The 21880-nt window shown below is 43.8% G+C and overlaps 1 protein-coding gene across 1 annotated transcript in view; it reads right to left on the bottom strand.

Annotated features, from left to right (window-relative positions):
- The window catches only part of MYLK (myosin light chain kinase), a 231747-nt gene extending 222822 nt beyond the window's left edge, over positions 1-8925 (bottom strand). Inside the window, exon 1 of the mRNA XM_075429844.1 lies at positions 8770-8925. The gene's annotated coding sequence lies outside the window, so the exon portion shown is untranslated. The remainder of the gene's footprint in view (positions 1-8769) is intronic.
- Positions 8926-21880: the final 12955 nt, after the last annotated feature.

Below are 21880 nucleotides of genomic sequence, written 5' to 3'. Positions count from 1 at the left end.
TAACAGGCATTAACAGACATAGACTCACAGGTTGGAAAAGACAAGTCCAGCCATGAAACACCATGTGTTTTTCTCCTCACCAAATTAAGGAGAAGTAGGCTGTGTTACTACAGTTCCCTACGCCAATATCTACCATACACTGCAGGATCCTGCACGGTGCTCCTGCACTGATGAGTAATCACACCAAGTTCAAAGCAAGTTACCTTAGTTGTCAAGCAAAATACAATATAACCAAAAAGCAAAACAGTATAATGTCAAGTACTAAAATGTATTTACACATTTCTGTCTACTTTTACTATCTCAGGCAAACCAAAAAGGATGAAGTGGTATAGAGTTTGCAGTAAGAGGACACTACAGTAAATCTAAGGTGAAAATAATGCATGTGGAGAAAGGAGTAAGTTCCACACTATTTTACCTAGTAAATGATTTGAACATCTCTGACTTTCCACCCTTGCTGTCGAGATGCCATGCAGGCTGTTAACTTTTGCAATCTCATTTTCTGGATGTCACTGTGGCCCGGTCAGGAACCAAGCCCCTACTTCTGTCCAGGGCTAACCAGGACTACTGATTTGGTCTCCATACCTCAACGTCCACAGCTATAGCTTGGAAATACCTTGGAGAAGGAATATAACTTTGAGTTTCACATCAGATAAGAGTTAAATATGTTGAATGATAACTATATTCTTTATTAGTCACTTGAGAAACTAGATAATAGCACGATTTTGGGTAAATAGAAGGAGAAATACTTCTGCTCACTAAGTTTAGAAGCTTTTGAAGAAAACCCAATAAAACAGCCTTTTAAATAGCCAGACTGACTTTCACTCTGCGTGAGGTATGGTTAATCGATCGGTAAGTAGCCCAGTACCTATGTTCAGGTTGACTTAAATATGTAACTTCAGCAAAATTCCCCATCAGTTCCAACAAAGCTTTAGTCCCACAGGTCAGGACTGAGGCAAAATTGAGGCAGTGGCTTTGAGCCTGCCCGGCAGGTGTCCAGGCCAGCCATGTCTGCTGGACACGGCACAGCTCGCGCCCCTCAGCGTGAGGGGATTCCCTCATGGATACTCACCGCCGCCCCACAGCCGTACCTTTATTCACAGATCTCGCATAACGATGTTGTTACTGGCTTGAGGGACAGGTTGTGCAGTGGGGCGGCCTGTCAGGAGGCCATGAGCCGCCCTGAGCTGGTCTCGGCCATTTCCCGCTGGCTCTGGCGCTGAGGGGGGAGATCCACCCCTCACCAGAGCCTGACCACTGAGCCAAAATGGCCATCAGGCAGAGAAGCACCTGGACACGAGGTGTTGGGGAAAGCAAATGGCAGCTGCTGAGGGCTGGAGACACTCTATGGGGTCGTCCATGGGGAAGGGGGCAGAGACACCCCCGAGGGACAGCCTGCCGCAGTGTTGCCGCCATTCTGCACCCTGCAGCGAGTGTGCAGCAAGCAGAGACTACGAGGGAAAGGGCTGAATAAGTATTTACGTGGGCAACTTCATAATTGTTTGTGGTGGTCTAGTTCCTCAATATCTGAATCCGTGATCAGACGTTTGTACTGATTGCCAAGAAAATAATAAAAAAATTAAATTCTCTGACTCCGGCCTGTTCTGCCAGCAACACAGAGGTAGCTTGCCACCAGCTCTCCTGCAAGAGTACCACACGCCGCTAAGGCGCATCCCTGAGCGGGGCTGAAGGAAGCGCAGGACGCAAGCGCTGCAACTCTGCTGGGAATGCTGAAGTTCAGGCTTCAAAAACCAGCAGCCTCTTCCATTCAACTGTGCTCACTCTGCTCAGGAGCACGGACATTTTCACAGCAACATGAAAAACTGCTGTACTGCGGGGGAACAGGCAAGTGAGTAGGAAGAAGAAAGGGAAATGAAGCAGAAAATGAAACAAGCCTTCTCTCACCACTCCCTTGTCTGTGAGAAAGATGCACCCAGACGTGCATAGACACACAAGTCAGGATCTCCTCCTAAAAAAACTGCACAATACATGCTCAGATATTTGCTTGCCTCTCACTGATACGAGTTCAGTCAGCACTAAATACCTCCAGCTGGTTTCAAGTTACACCCAGGGGAAGTAGTACCATAAAATTCCTCGCAGCCACCCAAACCATTACTCTTCTATTTTCTTCCATGTGGGGTCAACACACCCCCTCTGGAAAGCTTAGAGGTACGATATCACGGCAGGCATCTTCAGAGAGAGCCTGACAATGGTGTATTATGAGGCTTGTTGTAACATCCTTTCAATATTCTTAAGGTCCAGTGATTTAGAGAAGAGGGTCTTTTGTGTCTCCTGTCAGTTCCAGGAAGCTCCTGTCACTGGCATGGAGACTGCAAATGGGAAAGAGCTGCTAAATAGACCAGTTAAAAAGAATATAGGCCCGGTTTTGCTCACACATTACTGAAAACCATGAATGCTGCAACTCTGTTGAGGTCAGAGGAATTGCACTGCTGTGAGACACCCATAGCCCAGCTGTTACATTTCAAAGCCAGGGCTCCCTCTGCAATGTCTCACAGGCTCTGCCCGCCATACACCCCCTGAGGCCACCACAGCAAGAACGCCAGCACTTCAACAGCAGCAGCGTGGGGACAGGCAGACCCCACCAACCCAACCCACAGTGGCACTGGAGTAAACTTACACTGCACAAACCAGAAAAGGTGTGTCACCCTCAAAACTAGGCTGGGCTTGAACTGGTGATGTGGAGAGCCGGTAACACTTTCAGACATAAGGCATCGACTTCAAACTTTCCTCTTCTTCCACCAAAGGAAAGGAAAGCTTATGATCATAAAAGATCTAAGGTGAATAACCTGAATAAAGCAGGCCATTTTTGATAAATTTCTCTTTCCTGTGTATTTTAAACACAGCCTGCTTACTACTTCTGTTTTGTAACTTTCCTTCTTACATAATCAACAAGGTAAGACCATACAGACAGTGGTTCCCTGACCCAGATTTTGTGAGTTCTTCTTCTAGAACGTGCCCTCACACTTTACCAAATCAGATGGTTAACCCTTGTTCAGGACAGATGGTCAATGATTTTTTTTATTTTTAGATTTTTTAAGTGACACTGGTTCGAAATACATGGCATAAAATAAAAGACATGAATGAAAAAACCCTTTACTTCGGTATTTAACAAATTGCTTACATCATTATAAGGAATTAATGGAATTATATATTTCTTCCACTCAGAGACAAGCAACTTCTTAAGAGTTAACTTTGCAGAAAATGTGATTCCACAAGTACATATGTTTTATAATGGGGTATTAAAGCAGGCATCCTTGTTATTTGCACTGCACATTTACACACTAAATGAATTGTGACTGTCACTTGGTAGATATGGAAAATCTCACACCTCTGTCTCACCTTGTTCACCTATTGTTATGCACCAGGAGTATTCATTAGTTTAGCGCACTTAACAAAACAACATCACCTTGAAATCAAATGCAACAATGTCCTGATCAGAACTAAGAGCTGGTAGCTGCAGCTCCTGTGACTCATGCTGCAAAACACAACTCTCTTATGCCTCAGAAGCAAACAGGAAACTTGCAATACTTCCAGGCAGATAAGCTCAGCTAACTCACAAAACAGGGATCCTTTCATTATTTGGGACATCTCAGAGAGTGTCTATGCCAGACCAAGTACCACTGTGTCTCTCCAGCCACTCAAATCCTGATGCTCTTTATAAGAGTATTTGCAACTCTGTCCTTGGTCTCCCCATTACCCAGTCATCTCGTAATATTTTGCTGATATTAAGAATTGGGATAGTGATTTTTGCTGCTTAGCAGCGTTTCCCACTGAAAGCTGGATTACACTGGTTTAGACAGTATATAAAAGATCTGGGTATGAAACTACAGGCTTGGCTGTCTGATTATCCTCCACCATGCAGTTCCAGTATCATTTTGTGCACATCTTTCTGTCCAGATATCATCCTGTCACTCTGCGAATACCCCAGATCACAAAACAGCTGAAGAATAACAGAAGCATCAGCAAAAACACAACTCAGAGCAATTGTCTTAACCTGCTGTGCAACAATTAGAAATAAACTGTATTGGGTGTGTAAAACAGCACACGCCATCACTCACTTTCCTCAGCCAGGAGGTCTGCAGCTTCAGACCACCTGTGGACTCTCAGCAATTTATCACATTTCACAAAAAATAGCAAGTGATGCACATGACTGGCAAACACAGCGTCTCTTCCCTCTCCCACCGGTTATATCTTCTACTTTCAAACAGAATGTATGCTCTGTTTCAGTCCTTTCTTGATGAAGAAAATAACTGAAAACATCCCTCAGTTACAATTCTGTATCCTATGGCACATCAGCTGCATCACAAGCCCTAAAAATGCCTTTGGCACCAAGAATCCTGTACATACAAAAGAGCACTTCAAATAATTAATATGCCATCAGCTAGCCATGTTTTTGGCAAGTGAGTGAATTTAATTCAATTACAGTAGAGGTGATGAGGTCGAGCTGACTCTTACTGCAGAATCACCAGCAAGACTGTCCTCAAAATGCAAGACACTGCATCTTGCTAGACTTAATTCAAGAGCTGACGTGCTGTAGTAAAGTTTAGCAATGCTTAGACTTATTATAACAAAGGTAAGTGCCAAGAAACTGCTTTGTGCCAGCAAGCAGAAGAGGAAAGGGATTCAGCAAGAACACACTTTGTAAAGTACTTTGTAATCCTAAGCACTTAATTGCCTTTGGCAAGAGCTGCATCCCATTGCTCTCTCAGAAGTCGTTTTATCTGCAGCTTGATGTTCACAGCTACATCAATGAATGGAGTGGGGGAGCAGAAGAAAGTGGGAAAAAACAGTGAGAGAACCACAGCTACTAGTCTGTCTTTGCTGAACTACCAAAGTAAAATATATAAAATAGCATGATGTGCAAGGCCCAGTCTGCACATCCGACGACTCTGGAGAGCTCCCGTAGAAGCAAATGAAGACCGAATCTCATCCAGGCTCTTGAATCACCTACAGGGGCAGGGAAATTTCTTGTAAACACCTGTATTTATACTTTAGTATTTATGCAGGAGTGGCCTCACTTCCAGATTTTCTGAGTGAATGGTCAGTGTAAATTCGAAGGTATAGCCAGTGTTTCTGTTTCTTTTCCCTGTCTCTGCTTGTAATGCAGCATTCACAAATATTTTACAATTTGTTAACCCCAACTCCTTGTTCCCACATAAATGAAAGACTCAAAGGTAAATAATGCACCAAGCCTCTTTAATTAAATAAGGAGTTTGCGGGAGGAGTTTCTGCAGACCCTTTTAAATCTTAAAACCTGCCAACTGGATGAACAAAAGGTAGATTAGGTTCACATGATAAATCCCAGTAAACCTGAAAAGCCTTTGTTAATAAGTCACTAAGGGAATTTTTTTTCCCTAGAATTTCTGCTCACCAGAAGCGAGAGGTAAGATTATTCGAGTGGGTTTGATTTCCAGCAGCCTTAAATGGGTATATGCCTCATGGAGCTCTAATCTCCTCATTTCTATAGAGCTGAATTCTCCTTTCATTTCTACTAAAGCAGAACCAGTTATTTCTAGCTTTTATACAGGGAGCAGCCGCTGAAGCTTCAGAGGCAAAAAAGTTTACAAAATTGGTCAAGATTCCCAGGAAAATTAAACTGGAGTTCTACATCAGCTTTAATAGCAACCACAACAACAACAGAGGTACAAAAGAATTTTCATTTCATTTTGGTATTTCTTTCATGTAGCAGGTTGCAAATGATCCTTTTAAGTTTCCATTCATAAGTTAGTGTTTAGTAGCTTGTTCATGGAGCCAAATGACATGTTAGTCTGGCAATTAGTATACTCTTCTGTTTGTAGAGAGGCTTAATGAAGACGTTATTAGAGACAGACCTTGCTGACCCTTTACAATTTTTCAGGAAAGACACAGATTTTAGAAAAACCCATACTGCAATCACAGACAACATAGGGGACATTTAAAGGTCTGATAAACTTAAAAAAATTCTAGAGTCCACCCTACCTGGATCCATCTGGCTTCACTAATGAATCCTTTTCAGCACTATAGGTTAATCATATCTTCTTTGCATGCAATGCTGAAATCCAAACAGCATATGTAATCGTAATGTGTATTGCGGAAGCGTTTCCATCAGTGAAGGGGACGAAGGCAGCTGTACAAGGCTTGCTGAGATCCTGTCTGGAACAGTGGGTGCCACTGTCATCATTCAGGCTCAGAAAAAGTTTTAAAAGGTCTACTGCAACAGGTGTAGCAACATATTTCTAGAACAATGTGGGAAAGGACATCCTACCTTCCAATGGGAGGTTAAAAATTAATAATTTAGTATCAAAGAGAGAAGAGGGTATTAACCAGCCAAGGGGAAAAAAAAAATACCTTCATTATCTCCTAACTCATATGCCTAAAGTTTGGAAAAGCTATTGAGTACAGCTCTAAACACAGCAAAAGCAAACAACTGCAGCATGTTTTAGTAAGAACTTGACAAGTTTATGAAGGAGATGAGACAAGTCTTTCTGCAAAACCAGGAAGAAACGGTCCTGGATCCCTTCCAGACCATGCTCCAGTGTGAACCCAAACTACCTAGAAGAGTCCAACAACCATGGACTGTGGCTCCCAGTTTTCCAGAGTCTAACCAAAAATCTCAGCCACCTCCCTACATGGCTCTCAGACAGAGCTCCTGAGCACACTTTTCAGATTTAGACATCCACCAGTTTAAGGCACAGCATTTGGAGCAGTTCTGAACTCCACTTACATCTGCATTTTGTTTTAGGAGAGCTCTGAAAGTAATTTGTAGCTGTTGGTTTATAGTCTTCCTAATACAGTGTATTTGGCCGGCGTAAGGATATTGGTATGGATTTTGATTGACTGTAAAAATAGGATCATCGCCCAGAGGAAGTCCTAATGATCTTAAAGGAGGAGTCAGGGAGAACACAAAACAGACCAAAAACTGGTGAAAAATCATGCGTCTCTTACATTTAACTTAAGCCAGTGACAATACGTAATCACTGCTTATTCCAAACTTTATAAATCCCCTTTCAGCATTGTACAAGCAAACCAACAGAACTTGACTGATTTATTTCCTTCATCCTCCTTTGCACCATGTAGCAAGGCAACTAAAGCTATGGAGGGATGCTTGCAACAGCAAGGTATCAGATTTCTAACTTTCTTCGCAGCAGACCTTTTAAGATTTCCCTACAAGACCAATAAAAATCGGGTCAATGATATTAACTAGTGTGAGCCTCCCACATTTATATAAAATCTAGCTGTGATGTGGATTAAACCGGGTATTTTCCTTCTGCTCATGTCTCTCTAAAAAGGTGCTGCCTACCCTTCTAGTGGCTGGTCCTCTGATGGCAAACGTTCTCCTGCTATGATCAGCAACGTCACTCCAGTTACCACTGGAGTTCAAATGCTTGTCCTGTAGGGTTAGAATGCAAAATGCTACAGACGAGGGTAACATAAGTGTATTATGGAAATGCATTATAGTGAGCACTATGTTACAAACTACAGCGCATGTAGTGACTAGCTACAGAAAAATAGTACCATTCGAGGAAACAGAAAATGAGGTGGATATGTGCCAGATGAAAATTAACTGTTCATGCCACCTGACAGTTATTAGTAAATACGGTTCTGGTTTAAAACCAGAAGGCTCCTAAAACGCGCTCTTAGAGCCTAGTTCCAGGAACATCTCAGCAAATATAAAGTTGCACAGGAAGACACATACCATATTTGGCAAATAATAATGCAAGTCATTAGGAAAAAAAAAATAAAGACGTGTGCAGGAAGTAGCAGGAGGGAGATAAGTCATTCTGTTTGGGATTTAAAGTGTGAAAGGAATTCCTTCTTCCCTTGCAGCTTCACTGACAGAAACGGTATTTCCAGCACTCCGCTAAGAGGTGGCATCGCTTTGGAGAGTCTTAGTGGGGAACACCCCTTCTGCACGTCATCCAGCTCCATGCTCACCCTCCACAGTGTTCAACGCTTGGAGACCCTCAGAAGTAGGGTGTGTGGGACCAGGTATTTGCACTATTCCTCTCAGCCATTCCCTTTGTAGAAAGCATGATCTAGGGTTCAAAACACGTTCAATTCTTCTTCCTGACTCCAGGAGAAGTATTCCTATGGATTTACTCTGCAGAGGACAAGGCTGGGGCTAAAAAGTATCTTTAAGCTCTAAGAGCAGGGAAGGATCCTCTGTCTTTTCCTTGCTGCTCTCCAGCCCTGCCGTACTGCCACGCTGCTCCCTTCCAGTCTGGGTGCAGGGAGCGGTGCCAGGCCAGAGTCCAGATGTGCACACACAGGAAAGAGGATTAAACGGCAAAGAATCCCCAAAAGTAAATTGCTCCATAGCGTGAAGGCAACACGCAGAGAAGTGATTTCACTTCCACACCCCCCCCCCGGCCCCGAGTTAATGACTTTAAGCATTCATCTCCTTTCCCCATCTTTATGCAGTATGTTTAAGTGGTGTCACCGGGATTTATCCTGCTCCGAGACCCGAAGTGTGCTGTGCAACGTGGTACAAATTACTCTGAGAACAGCAAAAGTCAAAAAAACCCAAACAAACCACCACATGCATCTTGCCTGAAACATGACGGATGGAGCCGTGCGGTGAAGGAACATTTGTACCTGTGCCTCCACATCCGCACCCTTGTATTTCAAAGGCTCGGCAGCCCGGGGGAGATCCAAAGGGACGAGGATTACAGCCTAGCCTGTAAAGGCTTGTCGTTAACAACCCCTCGCTACTTGCCAGCGGAGGACAATAAACCGACAGCAAACCACACATAAAAGATGACAAGTACTTACCACGCGGTTTGCTCCCTGTCGGATGAACGCCGTCTGGGAGGGGAGCCGCAGGTGAGCCCTGCTCCCCGCCGGAGCCCGGCCGGCGCCCGGGCAGGGGGAGGGATGGGAGCCGGGCCGAGCCGACCGCCGGGAACCCGCCGCTCTGGTGCCCCAAGCCCGGCATGTGCCCGCCGCCCGCGCCGCTGGGCTGGGCTGCCCCGGCCCTCGGAGGAGCAGGTTTCCCCCTTCCTCCTCCTCCTCCTCCTCCTCCGCCCGCTCCGCCTCCGGAGGATGCCCCGCTGCCCCCCCGCCCGCCCCCGGGCTTCCCTCCGCGCCCCGCCGCGCCGGGCAGCGCTGCCGGAGCCACCCCGCTGGCGAGCCCCCCCAGCCCGGCCCGCGCCTCCGGCCGCAGCCCACCGGCAGCCCGGCTCGGCTCGGCCCTGCGGGCAGTGGGGGAAGCGGTGCCCGGCGGCGATACTCGCTGCGGTCGGCCCGGCCCCCGTTCACTCCCTCCCTGCCCCGCCAGCGCGGGCTGGCGGCCGCCTCGCAGCCCGATGAGGCAGCGGCCGGGGGGAGCCCGGGGACCGCCGCAGCGAGCGCCGGTGCCGGGGGGGGGCCCGGCCCCGCCCCCGCACAGGTGGGGTAGCTCAGCTCGGGGAGCACACGGAGCTGTGCGGGTGGGGGGGGGCATATGGGTGCTGTATGAGACGCGCACAGCAGAGCGCACAGGGACGTGGCGGCTGTACAAGGCGCGCATGGGGGTGCAGGCAGCGTGAGCTTGGGGGCTTTACGAGGTGCATGCGTGAGGAAGTATCGAGCGGTGTGTTTATGGGCTTGCATGGAGTGCGCATGAAATATGTATGGGATGTATCTATGTTTTGTGGGGTGAGTGTACAGCTTGCATGCAGGGAACTCTTTTGAGTGGTGCCCAAGGACGAGACAAGGGGCAACGGGCATAAACCGAAGCATAGGAAGTTCCATCTGAACGTGAGGAAGAACTTCTTCACTCTGAGGGTGACGGAGCCCTGGAACAGGCTGCCCAGGGAGGTTGTGGAGTCTCCCTCTCTGGAGATATTCAAGACCCACCTGGACAAGGTCCTGTGAAGCCTGCTCTGGGTGACCCTGCTTCGGCAGGAGGGTTGGACTAGATGACCCACAGAGGTCTCTTCCAACCCCAAACATTATGTGATTCTGTGAAGTGCATCGAGGATGTGTGTGCATGTCTGTTTGGGGCTTGGACAGGACACTTACGGGATGTGTTTGAGAGTACCTATGAGAACGTACGGAATGTGTCGGGCTCTGTAGGGAGCTGCAGCCCTGCCACCTGCTACCCTGATCCCAGCAGTGGGGAAGCTCTGGGGCACACGGGGGACTCGGGGCTGCCCTCTGCCTCTCCCCCATCCCCAGAGCCTGGTGGGGGCTGGCACACTCCCACATCTGCCTAAAGACGTCCAAATCCAGGGCAGGGGGTTTAGTTTAATAAACCATTTACAGTTAATTGTGTTGTGCTAAAGTAGTGTTGAAGCAAGAGCAAATGAGAGATGGGGACAAACTGAATCCTCTTCAATACTAAAACCTGAGAAATGTTGTTTCAAAACGTGGAACTAGAGACCCTGAAGGGGAGGGGCAAGGAAATCCAGGTACATGGCAAACTTAAAGCCTTTTTATTCTAGTACTTTTGAAAGTTTTATTAACACATTTTTAAAAAAACAGGCAACTGATTTTTTATCTGAAATGGATTTATAGCCAGAGCATAAACACATACGGGGATAGACACACCAAAAGCCCAGGTTCTATGGGTAAAGCCTTTCCTTTCTGTCATCTTGCACTCCTCTGTGCTGTGATCAAATCACTGCTAGGTATCTTAAAATGTGGTTCCTAACTGCTGAAGAAAAGGGAAAACACAAGCTGCAGAGAACTTGCCTCCTCACCAGGCTCCAGAATACCTCTAGGGCTGATGGAGCAAACCACAGTCCAGGCTCTAATTCTTTCTCTCCCCTCACTCTGTTTCCACTCAACAGCTCAGAAAAATGTGGCCAAGACAAGAAAGTCACAGCAAAGCTGCGGCAGTGTCATGAGTTTTATATCTGCAGAGACTTCAATGCTTTTCATTTTGATCCTTAGGTGAACTTTTCAGCCATTGACAGAGGATGTGTCCTGCAAACCAGGTAGGCTCTACAAGGAGGCCGTGAAAGATGCTGCCTTTTCCTGGTACAGCATTTACCTTACTGAGCACAACCCTCTGCAAAGGATGAGAGCAGTTACCAGCATGAGTCCATGAAAAGTTGTAGCCATCCCTTTTGATGCAATACAAAATGAGTGAACTAGGAGGAACTGCTGCCACCTCTTCAGGAGGAAGTTGTCTGCTGGCAGTGATACTTTTCTTAATCCTAATTCCCTTAGATCGACTATCTGTTAAGACCACAAGACGCTTTCATTGTTTTAAAGGCTCTGGGACTTTGAAAACAGATAAATGGAGACCTTTTTTTTTTTTTTTATTTAAACCTGAATCACTGGAATGGGAATCCTAAAGCAAAGTGACTTTATTTTCAGAGGTTCTGAATACCTCAGTTCTCACTGTTGAAAGTTCCTCTTCAGAATTTCTTTTCTGTGAAGTCACAATGGAATTTCAAGAAAAATTTAAGAATATCTGTAAAGTGAAGTAAACCTATGAGTTGATACAAACAAATACTAAAGACAGCTATTAGCTAGTTTAACTCACAGGTAATCTGATGCCAGGTAACACCATTCATAGCATGATCATAGTACATAAGTACAGCTGGATGCCAATTACTTGGAGCCAGGCTATTACTCCTAGGCTGTTTCCTCCTCAATGTATGGTGGTGACACACCCTGGACTGTACAGATGTGTTTCCCTTTAGTCCAAAACAAATGTACATACATCCCTGACCTCTGATGAAGTTCAGGGAACTCTGTCTATAGTAGATCCTACTCCCCTTTTAAAATTGCAGTGCATGCATACAGAATCCACCCATTGGCACATGCGCTGTTACAAGAAAGGTGCTTATTGTATGAACATTTTCTTTCTGCAGATAGATGTTTACTTGGCATTAGAATACAGATAGAACATGAACCCCAAATATACCCACACAGAGCCTGGCACGAGCTCGCTTTGTCCATCTCCATGCCACAGCTGACTGAAGTCTAAACTGGCAACACCTTTTGGGAAAGAGTTTTCTGCTCGACATTTTTAAGCATTCACTCCAAGAAGGTGCTGCTCTGCATCATGCTGATGCTTTTCTCTGCTGATTTCTAGCCTAGACTTCATGAAACTCCTTTTTTCTAAATGTTCTCATGTCTTACCAGTTGGGAATTGCTGCTCTAGACAATCTTGTAATAGCATCACCACCTCTGCTTTCAATTGAAAATGATTGCTTGGGCCTTAAACACTCACAGAGAACAAGGCCCAGTGTTGCCAGTGAACCCACATCTGCGTTCAGCTGGGAGGGAGGAGTAGGAGACGCTTGAATCAGGATGAAAGCCACCGAGCTCCATAAGGAGAGCAGACGGTGCCCCTGCTGGGTTTCGAGATTCTCATCAGAGCTCACATATTTCTCTCTCTTTTTTCCTGCCTTTTTTTTTTTTTTTGTATTGCACAAGTCAGATCAAGAAGGAAAAAAAAAAGGAGGGATCTCCCATCCTAGTAGAAGCCAGTATGATGTAACACTTCATGTCCAGCCACAGTCTCTCCCCAGAGTCCTTGCTAGGACTGTTTATCTTCCAGTTGGACCCTCATCCTAGGAGCCCTCTAGGACTCCGGGTAGTGCCACTTCTTTAGACACTGATCCTAAATCAGATCGAGCTCAAGATAATGGATGTTTAGATATGACATTTAATGAATGTTGCTGGCTAGAATAACCCTGTGCATTCTTAACTGGCTGTTTGAGCGGGTTTTTTGTTTTTGTTTTTTGTTTTTTTTTTTTTAATTGTAAACATCCTTCATGCAGCTGCTCCAGGGACACGTTTAGGAAACAGCGGCTGGCTGTGCTTAGAAGATTTCAACTCAACCTACATTTAGATTTTTGTAGCTTACAAGCCACGGACTGTAACCAGCAAAACCCTCAGAGAGCTTATATAGCTTCTGTAGGGCAAGGCACAGAAAACAAATGAAGAATGAAGTTACCTAGCTGAAGTGTTTGGAAAAGTGAGTTACTGAAACTGAACTATAGGGTTCAGGTGATTCAGAGTACCAGGAGCAGAGCTGCATAAAGGGAGTAAAGATCACCTCTCCTTTTGCCTTGTGCTTTCTTCCCAATCCATTCTCTTAGTTGCAATCTTTCTGTAAAATCTTTTAGGCTCCTTTCAGGATAAAGTTCAGAAGGTGCCTAAACACAATTGCACTTTCATATGTGCTTCCTTCTCACTTTAACTTCTGCTCCAGAAATTGTTTAAGTATAGGGCTTGTTCTTGATATGACCCCTTATTAAGGAGGGAAACTGGTAAAATCAGATGCTTAGGAACTAACTTTGTTGGGAAGGAACACATTCATCCATTTCCCAGAGCCAGTTCTTTCTTTTCTCTTTCTGGCATGAGTGCCTGTTTTTGCAGAATGTAAGCACTCATTTTAAAAGCAGTGCAGCTTCTAGCCTCTTGAGATTAGAAGATAATCTTCTAAAGTTGAGCCACTATAATATCTTCCCAAATCTGCAGGCAGACTAGATTATCATCCCCCATCCTGCTCGTGTCTTTGCTGACCACGAGCATAAAAAGCATCGAGAAGCCGCTGAGTTTCATGCTGCAAATAGAGATTGAGTACCTATGAAGGGAAGAAGCCAAGAGGTCAGACACAATGTAGTACTAACGCTGACATGCAACGTTTAGGCCAGTGTTACTTCACTCAGCTCAGGAGCAAGAAAAATGCATTTGATGTATCAGCGGAGGACCACATAGGCAGTTTTTGCATATCTGGTAAGATGCACAGGTATCTGAGTCTTTACACTTTTAGGTTTGTTGGAAAAAGGCAAAAGGGCTGTAAGCATTTGGCTGTTGGGGAAATTACAGATTTGGAAACTCAGCAGCTGTTCTATCCTCTTGTATATACAGGCTGGAATAATGTGTAAACTAGTGGCATAAACAAAGAAAAGCTAGCAATTTTTGTGATTTTAATAGCAGCTAAAACGTGCAACTTGTGTTTCAAAGTAACAAACTGTTCAGACTAGCAGACCAAATACTTGTCTGGACTGCAAAAATTCTGTACCATCATTTTTCTAAAGCCACTGGTGGTGTCAGAGAACTTCCGCTTTCATACATTAAAGCATTAAAAACATTAAGTACTGACTGTTGCTGAGCAAAATCCATCTCAGCAGAGTACTACTGGTTTTCATGCGAGTCAATGATGGATAAAGGGAGTGGTTACACAGTGTTATGCAAAATGGCATTGAGAAGCAGGTACTGACTGGGGCTAGACTGACCCTACAATTGAATGGGCCACTACAAAGACAATCAACACAAAGACAACATCGCCACTCTGCATCATGCAGTTAGCTTTATCCCTTTCTTTGTGAAAAGGAAACAGATGGTACCTGCACGTATGGAGAAGACACAGCTTTTTGTCCTGAAGCTCTCACTTCATCAGAACTATGTTCAAATTGACAGGGAGGCTGGCAAAATTCAGCAAATATACTCATTAATCATTTCTACCAAAGCATGTTCATGTTATCCTCGAGTAATAGCCCAGAACTAGAGAACTTTCACTACATATGCAGTTAGTGCCCGTTCCCATTCTTTACGGAGAACAGTCAAGCTAGCCACACAGTATAATTTACTTTTACTACAACCTTCAGTCTCTAATCTCAGTTTCTAGCCTAAAGAAAGAAGTACTGGTAATGGCTACATGGCTACAGCATGATTACAGAGGCGCACAATAGTCTTGCCTTTTTTTTTTTTTTTTAGAAGAAACAACTGCTGGTAAGTCTCATGTAACACAGATTTGTTACCCTGAAGAAATAAACATGATAAATTGAGAAGGTATATTTGAAGGTTGCCTAATTCATGGCAATAAAATTGTTATTTGACAAAGCTCAGATCAGGTAACTTCAACAGTTATAGGAGAGTAACACAGCCTTTGTAACTAAAAGTTTTTTCCCGGAAATTCTGTTGCAATTATCAACAAATACAGAAACAGTGGAAATGCAAGAATATATCAGAGTTATCTGGAAATGCAACACATGCCTGACCGTGCTTTAGTGCATGTTTGGGATTGCCAGCCACCCACAGCAGAAGTTCCACATAAAGAGTTCACCTCTATATTTTGAAAGCCAACTCAAATTACACTGCAGTGTATACCTAGGCTTCTGGATTTATAGCTAGACTTCTGCTGTAGAGCAGGTGAAAACTTGCCGCTTGTGGAGGGGAATGCTTCAGACAGGATTTCCCAGGCGCTTTCAAAACAACTGTTATTGCACATCATTCATATATGGCACACGAATCTCAAGATACCATACAGATGCAGCTAGTACAATTTAAAGATTTAGGGAGAGAGAAAATCAATGTTTTCTTTATTTGCCCCCTTTCCTTCTTTTTCCCTGAGAGAGAAAAACATTTATTCTTACCAAACTTAATGAGAAAACCCAACCCTGCTATATCAGTGCCATAGCTGAGAGTATTGTCAGCAAATTCCATCTAGACTAAAAATTTGAAGTCCCTGTGGTGTGTCAAATTTCTGAGACTTGAAGCTAAAAATAAGTTTGAACAGATTAACTAGCTGGGACTTGAAGATAAAGCTGGCTTCTCTGAAGGAGACGTGTTGTAGACAGTGTTAAGTGTGCTTCGTTCCTCTTTTATTCAAAGGAAGAAAAGGAGTTTTGTGAAAAGAGTCTTCAATAGGGTCTTTTCCTTTTAAAACTGTGGAAGAGTTCCAGCCAGTCTGCAGTATTGGCCTGAACTTTGTTTTTCTCCAAAGCAAGAACCCTTTAGTTTTCAGTGGCTTCCACATTTTTTCCTTCTCCTTTTGTAAAATGTGCCAGTGAAGTCAAGTGGGTTGTATTAACATTTTTCCAAATGTTCACACTTAGGACCAAAAAAGGGAATATTTAATAAACATAACCAGGAATATGTTGGAATGTTGATCTTCTGATGATCATAAGAATTTTCAGTCATAAGTTCTAATTAAATATCCCAAGTTGGAAATGCTTCCAGTGACTGTTACGTCTCCTTGTTATCTGGTCAAACATTCTTAAGTCAGCCCAAGTGGCTTCTGTGCCAAAGTCGTATTTTTAATGCGAATAACACACAGGGACAAGAGACTGCATTAAAATTCACCTAGGTTAGTGACATTTTGGTGTCTCAAATTTAATCAGAAAGCATCAACCTATCTTTATGTACAGGGGGCTAACTGGCAATGAAACAGCTCTGCAGTGGTAATTATATGTATTTGTTTATAACAAAATGTTTTAGTCTAAGAAAAAAATTGTCTGCATGGTCTAGTATGGGAATTTGGACTACCATTGCTGACATTCTTGAATTTTGATGGAATGGGATTAAAGAGAAACAAAGACATCATGTAAAACTGTTTTCAAAAAGTACCATGTGATGTTGTTATCCAAGAATAAAGCATTTTTTACAAGATTAGATAAAGAAAACAAAAATGAAACCCAGAGATAACAAATGACTGACCACTTATTCTGATCAGGAGCAATAGAATTCTAGTAGCACTCAGATAATCAGAGTTGCTTTGTATTAACTGATAAAACAAAAAAAAAAACATTTTAAGAGACAATCAGTGCCCTAAGGACCATCTCATCTAAGTAGACAAGTCAGACAAAGGAATATCATTGTTTTAGAATTAGGGAACTGAGGCACAGAATTATTGTCTTGTCTGCAGCCAGTCTGTGGCAAGATGGTAATTGAATGCAGATCTCCTTTACCGCGTGCACATTCTTTATCTATATTCCAACTGGTCAGCTGAAACAGCCTTTCATTACTGCTCTGTCAACATACCAAGAATTACACAAGACCATGAACATTTCATATACTTGCTTCAAATCCACTTCTCCCACCACAGCACTTAAAAGCATGTAGCCAGTGACCAAATTCTTACCATAGACACAATAAATTCTCAAACCCAGCGCATAGGTTGGAAGTTTGCAGTCCATCTGGAGACTTCTCCCCCTGCAAAATTCCCACTGATTTTCTACTTGGGACTCCAGCTTCCTTTTGCAGGATCAAGTTTTTCTTTAAAAAATCTTTAAAAACATTTCCAGCTTTTCTTCCTACAGCTAGAAGATGAAGTTTCATTTACTTTAAGCCAAGATCCACTCTCTTACTGTATTCTTACCGGACCTTTCCTCGTACAGTGAATGGCACTCACCTGTCCAAACACAGTAGACAGTATCATTCATAGAAAGAGTAAGACCATCACAGCAGCCCTAAAGGCAGTATATGCAATTCTCAGTCCTACCAGCAACCAGCAGAAGCTAGGAATTAATCCTATTCCTAAATGTCAATATAGTCTTCAGAGAAATTAAGCAGGGAAATAACTACAGGAAAGTTTTGGGGAGACCAAAGAAATTTACAACCTGGCCACTTATCTGAGCTCATTGACTCCAGATGAAAGAGGCAATTCATGGTGAAACTCCACTTCCAGGCAGTAACACAAGGAGGACACAAGGTGTTCCCCAGCTCCTTCCAAAGCAAAGTCTTTTCTTTTACAGACCTGTGAAAATAACTTGCCCAGTGGGGCTTCACAGGCCTCCTGCAGTACAAATAACCGATTGCCCAAAGTCAGGCCATTTGTTTTACTAAACACAACCTTCTCCAAAGCATTTTTGTGTCACACATTTGTGTATTTTATTCATACACATCTTAACCTACTGGGAGTGAGGGAGGAGAAAGCACTTAGAGAACCAAGTGAGAAGGCCTCCATTTGCTCACAGGACAAACAAGCAGCTATTTAAGAACTTTGACACATGGGCAGAGATGCAAACAGCATTTCAGATGCTTAAAACGAGGAATAGTAATAATAAGAAGTAAAAGCAATAGAGAACATTTTGGCCCTTGCTTGTCTTTGAAATCTAGAACTGGCTTATCTCACTTGGCATGACAAGAAGCTTAGCCAGCCCAAGGGAAATTTTACCAATTAGGAAAAAAATCCATGATTCCTTATAAACCTGGGGGTGCCAAATCAGTATTTGTTACCCTCACACCCTTTGGAGTAATGCTCCAGGTATGAGCTGTAACAGAGGGATACCACAAGCTATAGGGCTCTCCTATGTGGCACAGTGAAGAAAGCGCTGGGCAGAGAGACTGCCGGCGTGGCTCGGCGCTGATGCCACCTGCCTGGCACTTCCCAGAGCAGCACAACCACCACGCAGCAAGCAACGCAGAACAGCAAGCTCCTACGTGGCTGCTCTAAAGAGCTGGCTTAAGCTACAGAACAATAACTAATACCCTTCTAAAATTAATTGTGTTAATTTTGAAGGCTCAGCATCTGCTGGTGTGCATGGACACATTCAGATTCTTTCAAGTCAAGCTAGTTCTCTGCTCCCAACATGTCATCTGGCAGCGAGTTCCATAATCTAGACTTGTGTTGAGAAAATACATTTTAAACAAATATTGGCTATTGTCTGTCCAATACATCTTATAAGGAAACAGAAGTGTAATTTGTGCTGGATTAAATTTTGCTCCTTACAAAAGCACCCCATTGCCCTTCTTCCGTCCCCTCCCCAAGGAAGGTTAAGGGCCCCTAGAATCTGGGTGCAGGACTGAGAACTACACGAAACAAGTTCTTCCTCCTTTTTTGCAATTGCAAAGAAAAATTACAATGGTCATGTCACCTATTAGTAAATACACAATCAATATATCCTTCTGCTGTCAGCATCTTACGCCACCCGAGGAGGCAGGTCTAAAGTGTAACTAAAAAATATAACTGTTTGCCATATCTTCAAGGCATTAGGGTATCACGAACTCTGGAATACTCCTGCACGCAACCCCTTGCGTGGAGGAGAGGGAGACCACGTTTAACAGTGCCCTCTCGTGACTGACGGAACAAAAAACCCTGGTTATGAACCCGACGGTCTGCTGGATGCGGTGCGTTACATCGGCGGGGCGCTTGGAAGAAGCAGATGCAGGGCAGCATGCAGGTGAGCCTAGTTTTCATTATGAACATGAATTAACTATACTCTGAATAAAATCATTCTCTGTCTAGACAACATCCAAAGCAGCAACTGGCTGACAGCAGGCATCAGTGAGCTCCATCTACCAGAAAATAACAACGATCAGAGCTTGCTACATGACAATTATTATTATACTGTTATAATTATTATTACACTCCTCCTGCAGAGGACACAGTTCCATGTTTAACGTGACACCTAGGAAACATCTTTTCTTGGGCTAATGAACTACTTTGCATGCCTGCAAGCCTGGCACAACACCATCAGCATATGCACAGCTGCATATTCATTCCTGGAGTTAGACCTTCTCCTCCATCTTCAGAGGAAGGGCTCCCTTCTCTGCTAGAAGCGGAACAGGGCTCCCCAAGTAGAAGGCAAGTAGATGAAAAGCAGCTGACTCTGCCACGTGTTCACCCTTAAGCTAAGTACAGAATGACTTCAGAGTGTCCCTGAACTTTTGGGCTGGAAATGGGAAGAGGCTGAGCGCAAAAATGAGTAACAGCCCAGAGATACACATAGTACCAAGAAAAAAATGCAACTCCTTTTTTCTCAGATCTTTCTCAGTTTGTCCTCCTGGTCCCATTCCACATGCTCTGTATAAAATATACCGTGTCTGCCTGCACTCGCTCACAGCACTGCTCTTCTGGTACAGTGTCACTATGAATTACAGTTCCACAGGCAGCTTCTTAGTACCAGTTATGCTCTTCCTTTCACCCATGCTAGGTAAAAAGTCGTTTAAATATAGCTTAATTGTCTTCCTTGCAGCAGACTCCGCAGACATCAAAGCTGGCACCTCTTCTCTCTGCAGCCCTGCAGTGAAACATTGGGTATTCAAGTCATCTCTGATCGAAAGAGCTACTTTTGCCAGGGCTGATTTACACCCTTGTAGTTCCTAGATTTTTGGCAGCCAACTCCAAGTGAGTGCACTTATAGTAAACACTCCATTTTCACGCTGCATTTATGCAGCTGGGTGGCTGTTGCCGGCTGTTGCCAGCTGTGCCAGCTGTGCAGGCTGCCCACCCCAGCCGCTGTGTCTGATCCGCAGCCCAGCATCGGGACAATCCGACCCGCGTCACGCTGCAGTGTTAGCTCCTCCTGTGCATTGCAGGATGGTTTGCTGGTTTGCGGCAGATAAGCAGAGTAATTCCCTGGGCACCAGAATAACAAAGCTTGGGTTGCTGTTTATTTGTATTTCTTGACCAATTGAAATTTGAGGTTCTAGGTTTTCTTTCCTTCAGAGGAAATTTATAAGAGATCTTGACTGTATGGATTATTTAATCTCAGACTATATGTGCATTCTTGCAGCAGGCTTTCAGGGTGTTCATATCTCTCTCTCTTCTATCCAACTTCTAATTTTCACGAAACTTGTAGTAGCCTAATTATCTTGTTGTTCCTCCACTTCTGTCACATTAGCTTGAAATCAGACAATGAGTTCAAAAGTCATTAAGGGGACACAGACAGACAGCAGGATCATATAAGCCTCATTTCCGTCATAAAATAAATTAACATTTCAGATGGTGCCTGGTTCTCATTGCTCACAGTCTAGACAAAATAGGCACACACAGGACAGGCAGGGTATTAGAGCTCAAATCTATTTTTATCTTTACTCCATTTTCACAGAAAAGAAATTGTAACTTCACAGTAAAAATAATTTTAAGTTTTTGGGACAGGTCCAGAGAATGGTTACAGAAGTAGCAGCTTTTTGTTTCTGCGTTTCCAGATTTATTCCAGCATAGGACAACACTGATCAAAAGTCAGATGTGTCTAAATTCAGTTCTCATTAGATGGATACCCACTGCAGACAGCACTGATTGTCAAAGCCATTTTGATTTTTAGAAGCAATCTCTAAATCGTCTTTTGGGACTAATCAATCTTCCCACTAGTTCCAGATGATGAGGAAGAAACCAGTACTAAGACATTAAAAAGCGAATGTTATATAAAAGTTGCAAACAGACAAACAGATCAACTGGTGTATGCATGGTGGCGTGACATTCGCAGTAACCTGAAAACTAATGCTGAGTTTGAAATGGAAAAAAAAAAGAGGGAGAAAAGCAGACGAAGGAGTCTCTTTGAAGTGCACTCCAATGCCACAGCTGAAGGACTCCATCATCTGAAACAAAAAAGGAACATAGGTGGATATCGCTTTATAAGTGCTCATAAAAACTGGATGTGCAGTGAGACAGCTATAATAAGCTGAAGGCTGTGAGTTAATCCACACGTTTTTAACCAGAGCACTGAAGCTAATACATACTGGCATTAGCTTCGGTAATTACTCTGTGCAGGTGCATACATCTGCTACGTCTGTAACCAGCTTTGATGCTGCTCCAACACAAGCTGCTAGCTGGGGAAGGCAGGCAGCTGGGGTAGGTATTTTGTACCTGGCATTCATTAAGACATCCAGTATATATCTCTGCTGGAGGAGCTGGAATTTGACTCTGGTGAAAGTGTGTACTTTGTGGATTTTGTTTCTGGAAGTGCTTCTGATACAGAAACCTGTGATTAATGCTCTGTTATTCCACCAAAAGGATTAAAAAGATATCAGTCTTTTAAAAACAATGTTGTGGCTGTAGGATTTTTTTGCCTTGAGATGCATACATGTATAAATACACATATGTATATGTTTGTGACTGTCTTTAGTACTAGGGCAATATTTAGTCATTAAGCAGAGGACTGAGATCTTTCCAAGCCTGAATGTGGAAAAAGGCCGCTAGGTTGCCTCTCTGACCTCCAGAACAGACTAAAATGTCATTGCAATGCAGATGTCAACTCTGATTATTCTTTTCAAAAACGAGTCTTTTGAATGAGCTGGAAGTATTTGAAGATTGAGGGCTGTGACAGCTCAAAGAGCTAAATATGTTTTTGGTGAACTACAGAAATAAAGGAGGGCAGCTGAGCAGAAATATCGTAACTGGCAGATTCTTCCAACACACACTATTTTCAAGCTTTCCCCAAATTTTCAGATATGTACTAACCACAGCTTGCTTACATCCTCAGACCTCTGG

Source organism: Opisthocomus hoazin, chromosome 9, assembly GCF_030867145.1.
Source record: "Opisthocomus hoazin isolate bOpiHoa1 chromosome 9, bOpiHoa1.hap1, whole genome shotgun sequence".
NCBI lineage: Eukaryota > Metazoa > Chordata > Aves > Opisthocomiformes > Opisthocomidae > Opisthocomus > Opisthocomus hoazin.
This window is presented reverse-complemented; position numbering and strand designations above follow the sequence as displayed.